This window comes from Alnus glutinosa, chromosome 6, assembly GCF_958979055.1.
Source record: "Alnus glutinosa chromosome 6, dhAlnGlut1.1, whole genome shotgun sequence".
Taxonomy (NCBI): domain Eukaryota; kingdom Viridiplantae; phylum Streptophyta; class Magnoliopsida; order Fagales; family Betulaceae; genus Alnus; species Alnus glutinosa.
The window spans coordinates 20,601,892-20,612,380 of record NC_084891.1 but is presented as its reverse complement, the minus strand read 5'-3'; positions in this window follow the sequence as shown (position 1 = coordinate 20,612,380).

Genomic DNA, 10,489 nt, shown 5'->3' with positions numbered 1-10,489 from the left:
GCTAGAAGTAAGCATGAATCCTGTACTTTTATTTTTCACTGCGCATGTTAGTATAGCATGATATTTATGTTGTTTAAATTAACATGCGGTATCAAAGCCACCTTTATGCTATTTTGCTCAGCATTAAGGTATGTTGATTCTTAGTGTATATGGTGGTTATGGTTCACATACAGATTTTTGTTGCAAACTGTTTTTGCAATATTGTTTATGGAATATTGTAATATTGTGGCTTTTGTATTGTGATCTACTCTGTCTATTTTGAATTGCCATGCACAAATGCTGAGGGATCTAGTAGTGCCTTATCACTGCATAAGGGAGGATACGGAATCATCAAATGCATAATGTTAAATTAAAGGTTTGAAACCTTTATTGTTTGGATTTCTTTTTTAACCGTTTTGCCCATATGAACCCACTGCCGGGAAATTCACACTGTCAATTCTGACAACCGGCCGATCTCCTCAGGACCAACGCCATCCAGAGAGGCCGCTGGACACGATGGTGTCATCGCCACACAAGGAGAGGCCACGCCCTGCGGCCTCTTCTCGTCTCTGCAACATTAGCGGCAACCCTTTTCGGGCTACTGCTATTTAGGTGAACAGCGACCCTTGTGGATTGCCATTGATCGCCGAACGGCGGCCTCTCTTGGCCGCCGCACAACGTTCCAACTAGGGTAATATGGTTGCCGGAGAATTGAGGAAGGAGAAGGAAGGGCAGCGCATAAGCAAATATTTTCGGGTTGGATCGGGTTGGGATACGGGTATGGCTTCATACCCATAAATGATTCTGGGTCAATGGTTATATTTTTGAGTAGGGTTTTTTAAAACCCATGTAGTTTTGGGTCATTAAAGTGGGTTGACCTGAATGGGCCAGCCCAATAAGAAGTTTTGACCCAGCCTGATTTTTTTTTTTTTTTTAAAAAAGCCCATTTAAGTGGGCTGACCCGGTTTGGGCCAGCTCTATACCAATTAAGTGGGCTGACCAAATTGCCCAATACAGTAGCCCATTCTCACTTTGTGAAAATAAGGAAAAATTAGACTTATGCAAGGATTTGAACTTTAGACCTTTGAGTCCATTAAGTGACAAGCTTTAAACCATTAAGCTATGCCTAATTTTATGATTTCATATTAAGGTTTTACTTTATTATTTACAGTGTTGTGTATTAAAATTATTATTTCCTTAATACATGAACTTGGAAATATATTTAATTGTTTAATTTATATTATTTAAATATAAATTACTTAATGCTTATACCTAAGAATAATTAACAATATCATATATGCTGGTGTGTGTGTTTACGTTACTATCCAAGAATACAATATCTGGTAAAGTTATGGCAATGAAAGTCATAGGATTTAAGAGTGTCCATATGACCCCCCTCACTTTCCTGGAAACTCATTGGGTTATAGCTTGGAGAACACCGTTCACCCCATTTACATATTGGTTTGTTTTATTCTTTGGTCATTTTGTGCACATCTATAAAGTCATTAGATGTTAATGAAGTCACAATTATTATGATAGTTTTGGGAGAGCCAAAGCATCCCAATTTTTGAATGATAATTGCATTATGATTACATACACGTAATTATCATGATAATTTTGAGAGTGCCACAACATCCCATTTTTTAATGATAATTACGTTAGGATTACATCCATGAACCTTATAAAGAAAGTTATTAGATGTTTATGAATTGCAGTATGATTATTATGATTTTGGGAGAGCCACAACATCTTAATTTTATAATAATTGCATAAAAATTATATACATGAACTTCATATAGAAAAATTAACATCGTGTTGTAATTAATTCATAAATTTAATTACTTATCCACACAAGGAATTTTATTTTATTATTTTTTTATGACTTAATTAAAATAAGATAACAAATTTTTAGTATTAAAAGTAAAATTTCTCTCGGTTGCCCACAGGTATGGGAAATTTTATTTATTAATATTTAAATTTGCTTTTAGTCTTATTTATAAAGAGTAAATTTCATGCGTGATCCAACCTTTGCCCATAGGTAGGTTGAAGTTTACTATTAAATTGGCATTGGCTAATTTAAAATAAAGTTACTTTATAGCATTAAAGTATGCTTTTGTTTATTTTCTTGGTCATTGCAGCTATTCCTATTACTCTACTTTTGGTAGTTTTATGTTCCAATACTTTATGGTAATAATTTTTCTAACCGGAAAAGGATTAATATGTTTTTTCCACTTGGGGTTTTAGAAATTTGGCGCTTCGTGTAAACAAACCACTTACTTCCACGGAATTAAATGTCATATGAGATTATTAAGCATGAATGGTGGGAGTGATTTAATCATCAAAGTTAGATATGTTCATGAAATCTCATGTCACCAAAGGCATTAGAGATTTATTCCTGAATGGTTTAGGGCCAAAGATTTTATAAATGTTGTTTATGAACATTTAGTAAGTTCAAATAAAGCTTTGGCCTGTACTCTAATAGAAAAAACTTTAAAGACAAACCTTTTGCAATTTCTAAAGCATTATAGCTTAACTTAAGTCCCAAAATGTTGAGAATTTTTGAGTAATTATTGGTCTATTTTCATTTTTGAATTCTCTCTTCTAAGTATAATATTTTATCTTGGAACACACATAAGGATAAATGGTTAGTAAATGAACTTTTAACTATGCGTGTTCAAGAAGATGAGAAATCCATAAAGTGTTCACATGATTATTCATGTTAATGAATTATTGATAAATGTAATCATATCCAACAGTTAAAGCATGAGAATAAGGTGTCATAAAATACTATGGCAATCAAGATACTTATTTCTCCTGTAATAAGGAAAACTGAAAGCAAATAAAGAAATATTACATAAAGTATGAGAAATGACTTGAAATAAAAATAATCTCATATATATAATATGTTGTGAATCTCTTTTAGTGACTCATTTTAAATATGTTGCGAATTGATTATGATTTAACAATCCACATTGTCAACGCAAATGCAGAATTTTCTTAAAATGAATAACACATGTTTTTATAATTGGAAGCTATTAGGATCTATAGGTTAATTTTAAAATTCAGTTATAATTTTGACCTAAAAAATGTTTTATATTCCGTAATCTTTTCGAAATTTATTTTCTATTTTAGTTAGTTAAAAAATTTCAATTTTAAACTTGAAATTTTTTCTTATTTTGGGTGGAATTTGATTAAGAGTCAATTTAAAGTCTATTTAAAATTGACCTATATTTCAACTTTTGAAACAAAATTATTTATTTATTTCTGAATACTAATGTTGACGTAAAGTAGAGTTTTTATAAATTTAAAAATGCTCTTGTTATGGCTTTGGAGATTAAAATATACTCCATACAGAAAATAAAAGTTGGTAAATAATAATTTATTGATTTTGGTACTTGTGTGGACTGCATAAGAGAAAGCATACCAACAAAACTACTAAAGGTGCCGAAGGGAGACTTTTGAGATTCTTGAGATCGTGTACATTGAAAGGTGTTAACCTTTTCATACTCATTGCCTAAATGGTCAGAGATATTTTTATCTCTTTTAGTGATGATCATATAAGGTTTATGTATCTCTATCTTTTAAATGATAAGTCTGAGGTATTGAATGCTTTCAATACTTATAAGGAAGAATAAGAGAAATAATATAAAGATCACAAGATCTAATATAGGCAAAGAGTATTATGGTTAGTACACACAAAAAGGGAATTGATTAGTAATACTAATATTCTATTACCCTTATAGAGTAAAGCCTTAAAGACCGTTATGTATATGTTGAACAGGATTCCATTTAAGGTTGTACGTAAGACACCTTTTATAGATGGAAGCTAAGTTTAAATTATTTACATATATGGGTTGCCTTGCTAAAGATGGGATTTACAATCCTCGCTTAAGGGAATTAGATTCAATGACAACTAGCGGACCTTTTATAGGCTATCCAGTAAACTCTAAGGAGTTTTAGGTTTTATTATCCTTCATATAACTTTAGAGCTATTGATTTTAGAATTATAAAAGATGTTGAACCTAGTGGGAATGCTTATCCTTATCCTCAAAGGTTTTACTTAGAGGAAGTACCAGAATTGACTGAGGCTTTTTTATATAAATGATGTTTGATTTTACTATGGAAAGTCAAATTGATTACCCTGAGCTACAATTGATTTTAGAATTGTCAACTCATGAAGAATAGATTCAGTTTGAATCTACTTAGACTTTGCAAATTGCAGAATAAGTAGAATTAAGAAAATCCTATAGAATAAGGAGATCAACAATTCTGAATGATTATGTTGTATACTTCCCAGAGTCTGATGTTGAAGTTGGACATAAAAATGATCTAAAATTGTTTTCACATGCTATGAGTGGAGATAACTCCACATTGTGGTTCAATGCCATGAAGTAAGAAATAAATTCATGGCGAAAAAGTTAAGCTAAACTCGTAGCCAATGATTTTACTCGTAAGGAAGACATTGATTATTATGAAACATTCTCTCCAGTGCCTGAGAATGGTTCATTAAGATAATCATAGCATTAATAGCTCATTTTGACCTATAGCTACATCAAATGGATGTGAGAACAACTTTCCTGAATGGGGATCTTAAGTAAGAGGTTTATATGAAGCAACTAAAAGGTTTTATAAATAACAGTCAGAATGCTTGCAAATTAAATAATTCTATTTATGGGCTTTGACATATCTCTCATCGGTGGTATATTTTTTACAAGGTAATAACTTCATTGTTTATTGAAAAATCTTGTTAATTAGTATATATACTTTAAAGTTAGTGGGAGTAAAGTAATCTTTCTAGACCCATATGTAGATATTATTTTGCAAGTAGAGATTTAGGTTTGCTACATGAAGTTCATTTTACAAACTTTGTAATGAAAGATTTGGGTGAAACCTCTTATATCTTTTACAATAGAGATTCACAGAGACATAAAGAATATTAACATTGTCTCGGAAGGCGAACATTGAAAAAGTTTTGAAAGATTTATAATGAAAGATTTTACACCTTTAGAAGCAACTAAGATGGACAAATTCAATACAGATTATTCTCTCAAAATGTATTGGAACAAGGGCAGATGAAAAGTCTTTTGTAAGCATTTGCATTATGCAACCTAATGCAAGCATAGGCTTGCACCAAACTTAATCATTGAACTGATAGTAAGAATACTGGGTCAATAAAGTGCTGCAAATAAAGTCTTGGGGTATATGCAAGGAACCAAGAAGTACAATTTAACCTAAAGATACACTTACCATTTGGAGGTGGTTGTTATTCAGTTTTGAATTTTCTGATTGTGTAGATAGTAGAAGGTCTACTTCATGATTAATTTTCTTATTAAGGGATATATCCTGGAGATGTAATAAGCAGACTATAATTGTTAAGACTACCAAGAAAGCTAAATTTCTTGCATGCTATGAATTCATTACACAGTTAGACCATAAAGATACTCTGCAATAATTCTACTATAGTTTTCTTTTATAAGAATAAAGAATAAAAGCAGAAGTAAATCGACATCAAGTATCTCAATACAAGAGATAACATTAAGAGACATAAAAAGTCTATTGAGCATATGAGTATTGAATTAATGATTGCAGATCCCATGACTAAAAGTTTACCGGTATAGAAAGTATAAAGTCATGCGGAGTATATGAAACTCATTAATTCATTTTTTGCTCGGTTTGTCTCTTTTTGGTCTATATACATGAAGTTATTATAATAAAGATTTTGTGCACATTTGTTATTTTATCCATGAGGATAAATAAAGTTGGACCCAAATAACTTATAGGAAGTTCATCCATAATGCTTAACTATCCATAAAGTACTCATGTAAGGAATATTTTACATTGTGATACATGGAAGAGGCGACCTACTTTATAAATGGTTTTACTGTCATGATTCATATGAAACATTTCTCATCTAAGTGGGAGGATTTCATAGGTGATTGGTCAAACTAAAGAACTTGATACCATAAGGTCATGTGTTATAAAGGCCAAGTGGGAGAACATAAGATATTATCTCCATATATGACCTATATGCCACATATACGGTATTTATTATATTTTAATTGATAAATATAATATACGATATTACGGTTATGGTAATTTTTAAAATCAATTAATAATATTGTTTCCTTGATGAGATGAACAATACAGTGTTTACCATATTTGAGGGTCCCTGACCTAGCCTATAAATATACAGCCTGTGTACATCATCAATATGGCAATAAAGTAAGGCATAGGTTAGAAGATCCCTCAAATAATATTTTTTTGTTATTTAAATCTTCGTAGAAATGTTTGAATAAAGAGGACTAGATGTAAGTGGTACGCTTGAGTCTAGACGACTACGTACGTGGATTTCAAATTTATATATTAAACCACTTCGCAATAATACGAATCAATTGTACTATAGTAAGGGTTATCGAACCACAATGATTGAGGGGTTGTTTTGCGTAACGGAATACTTAAAGAGAGTATTTAACTTAATTTAAAAATAAAAACAAATTAAATGTTGTAGAATTGAAGCTACAACGAGTAAAGTGAAGAAAAGCAGAAAATGAAACAAACTTAAAAGAAAACTTAAGGTAATGATCTTATCAAATCCTTAATCAATGGAATGCTTAAAGTCTATATGGATCTTTCTAACATGTATGATATGAGCGCGTAATGAACGTCAACCATTACGACGACCTCGACATGAAAACACTTTCGTTAAGACGTGATCATAAAGCACCTAGTTTCACATTAAACAACTTCACGTAAAGATTAGTCTATAATTGAAAAACGTTTACACTACAAAAGGTGTGGGGGTGATTAATGCTCCCTAACTTACTACTTTATAAAACATCATAATAAGCATACACAATACATGAACACCCTAGTTAGGCCACAATGATAAGGTATCTTAGTTTCACACCGATCTATTCCATGAAAAGATTAAACTACAATGGAAAGACGTTTTATACTACCAAATGTATAAAATGACCGGTGCTCTCTGACATACCCTATAAGGTAACTTTAATAAGTAAACATATAATGTCAAATAGAACCATTGCAAAAGACATCGTTCTCTCTAAAAAATGTTGGTTTTATTCAAGAAATCAAGAAAACTCATGGACAAGTATAACTCTTTTTCATGAATAAATAGATTGGAATATTGAAGACAAAACTTTTTAGCATGAGTTTTGAAACCTTACACAATCATCAAACATATCAAGAAAAACTCAAGAACATCAATAACACTCCATGGCTTTTGGAAAAGATTTGATCAAAACCCTAAGAAAGGGTTTAGCTAGATATGAAGTAAACTAATCTAAGCATGAAATCAAAGGAAAACAGTAAAGAAAACAAGATTTAAATAAATTAAGAACACTATATTAATCTAAGAGAATTCGGATTACAAAAGGAAATGAAAAGCACTAAAATTGACTAAGATACACCTGAGAAAATCGAAGCCTCCAAAAGATGCATGTATAAACCTAAATCCTAATTCCATATATATAGGAAATTGGATTTACAAAAAGACTACGAGAGTTAATTCTAGCCAAGTATTCAGAACTGGTCGCCATCCATTTATGTCCATAGAACTCAACTTTTGATTTGGATTGCACAAAGATTTGGAAATATCTGGACCTTCTCGAAGATGCGAAGTCGATCGATTGATTTTTATATGCTTTGAGAATCGATTGATCGCATCTGGATCGATCGAAGTTGGGTCGACTGAAAGTCGATCGATCGAATTATTGGCTGAACAAATAATCGGTCGATCGATCGAAATGCCTTTGACGATTTTTCATCTTTTTAGGATAAACCTCAAACTCTGAAAATAACCAAATTGCCCTTATGTATTTTCAGGTTTAATTCAAGTGTTTTGAACTAGATTTCAACTAAGACCTGAAAATAAGACATAACACAAAACTACAACAAAACGTTATATATACAACACAAATTAGGTCTAACAAATGCAAATTAAGAGGTCTTGAATCGAATAATTCAAAACTTATCAGTAAGCCTGAATCCTGTGCTTTTATTTTCCGCTGCGCATGTTAGTATAGCATGATATTTATGTTGTTTAAATTAACACCAAGCTCCTCGGTGTAGTCTTTTCTTGAATTTTTGAACCTACCGTTCTTCTGTCACTAAATAAGGGTGAAATGCGACTCTTATATAAACTTTATGGCGTACTACTCAATTGTCATAGATCCCTAAATGAAATTCGTGAACTCCTGAGCCTTGGCCAAACTATGCTTTTTACAATTCAAAGGCAATAATACAATTAACTAAGTGTATGCACTCAACCACAAGATAAGAAAATTGAAATGAACGGAGGAGAAATAAGAAAATCAAAACAATTAAAATTTAATTCTAATTCTCCCATTGCCATTAAAAATACAAGCCAACAATAGCTTTCCTAAACATGACAACAAACAGTTCATAGAAATGAAACCACTAAAGATCCATCGACTTAAACTTTCCTTACAAAAAATTTAAAACTTCTTCTACTTTCTATCACATCAAACACTTTTTATTATTAAAAAAAAATCACTACCAAAAGGTTTACCAAACACACCCTTATACTTACGTCAAACTTGAAGAATGTCATGAATCTGTTACCATTCTACCTATTGAAAACATTAGTAGTAGCTTCCCTTCGATTTTCCTTATATTTAGGGAACAAAATTACTTTTTGTTTTCTTGTCTAAATACATTTCACAATAACTTCTCTTATCTTTCCTTATATCATTAAAATATTATTTTTTTACAAAATACAAGTTCTCTACTTACCCTCACATTTTTTACAAAATTCCAATACAGTTCTTAATGAAAGTAAAAAAGATGAGAGAGCAGAGAGGAGAGAAGAGAGAGATATTTTGTATTAAAATAATATATAGGGAATCTAAAGGATAGCACTGTAGCATTATCAATGTTTGGAGAAGCTGTTGCAGATGAATTTTGTGGTTGTTTTAAATATTTTTTCTTATATTTAAAGAAGTGAAGAAGTTATAAAGAAGCTATTGCTAATGCTCTTAGAAATCCAAAAATAAGATATTCGTATTAGAGAGAATAAGGAAGGACGTGTAACTTTACACTCTTCACCTTAGTTTTTGACGGAGGAACGAAGGTTGTTTGGAGGCAGGGGTGGAGCTACCAAGGAGTTTGGGGGGCCTCCCCCTCTCCCCCCACCCCCAAGCTCCCAGGTTTATCCTAAAAAAAAGGAAATTCAAAAAAACAAAAATTAAAATTTTATCCCTAATTTTTTTTTTTTTTTTTTTTTTTTTTTTTTTTTTAGTTTTTCCAATTTGACCCCCCAAATTTTAAATGCTGGCTCCATCCTTGTTTGGAGGTGGCGTTCAGTGGAGGAGAGGGCAGTGGCGCCGTCTGATTCTCTAAAATGGGAGGATTGGGGATTCTTGTCAATGAGTTGATATGCTGAGGGGAGAAGCAAAAGATTTAGTGATATCGTTTTAATTAGTTTTTGTGTTTTACCCTAATGTGCCTTTTTCTCATTAAATGATATTATGGACATTATTATACCATGTGCCTGTAGAAATTATTCTCACTGGTTTTTTTTTTTTTTTTTGGAACAAATAGCATATGCTACCATTAAATCTGCAAAAAGCCCAGAGGCTTACATCATGAAAGTAAGGGACAAGATCTCCACTCGTTAAGCTACAAGAATCTGACTTAGTAAAACAGATGTCTAAGCAGAAATACAAATTTTACAAGAATAACAATTGAGCTTCTCTTATAGTAACGCTCACTCTCTAAAGAAAGAGGGCTGATCTAGCAATTAGCCAACAAATATTTCCATAAAATTTGATCCAAACACAAGCAGGTTGTGACCGGAGAAACAAGAGAATAATACAAACACAAACAGACAGAAAAACCCAAAACAAGCCGCCAACAGTGAGGGAAAGAGGCCAAAGTTGCCGGACGGTGGCGCATTACCCCCCAGATGAAGATTCGACGCCGTAGAGCCCACCGTGCACGGCCTGAAAAAGGTGGAGCGTGGCCCTCACATGCACCAAAGAACAAAAAACTCCCAGGCGCGTGGGGGCCCACGCGCCAATCACCTACAATCGACACGACCGGTGCTTGATGTGGTAGGAGGGAAAGACGCTGGAGAACGTGACTGGGGGCGCGTGTCATGTAGAAGTCGGTGGAGAAGCGTAGATCTAGCTTCCAAAAATAGAGAAAGAAGGTGAGAAAACTAGCAAAAAAAAAAAAAATACACTCCGTTGACAACACATTAGCTCCACCACTCCCCCAAAGAAGACATATTGAGTTGAACAATCCCGTTAAAACGAAAGAAAGAACAACAAAAACACATAAAGAACCAGCCACCATAGCCCAAAAAGGCTATGGGAAGGTCAAGTGGTCAACTACCATCGGATCTACCGGAGGGACAAAAAACACCATAGCCCCTAATGGCTGGGAGAGATTTAGTCTCCATTGGGAGCACCAAGGATGGCCAAAAAACACTCTATCACCCTAAGGGCTAGGAGGTAAACAACACTGG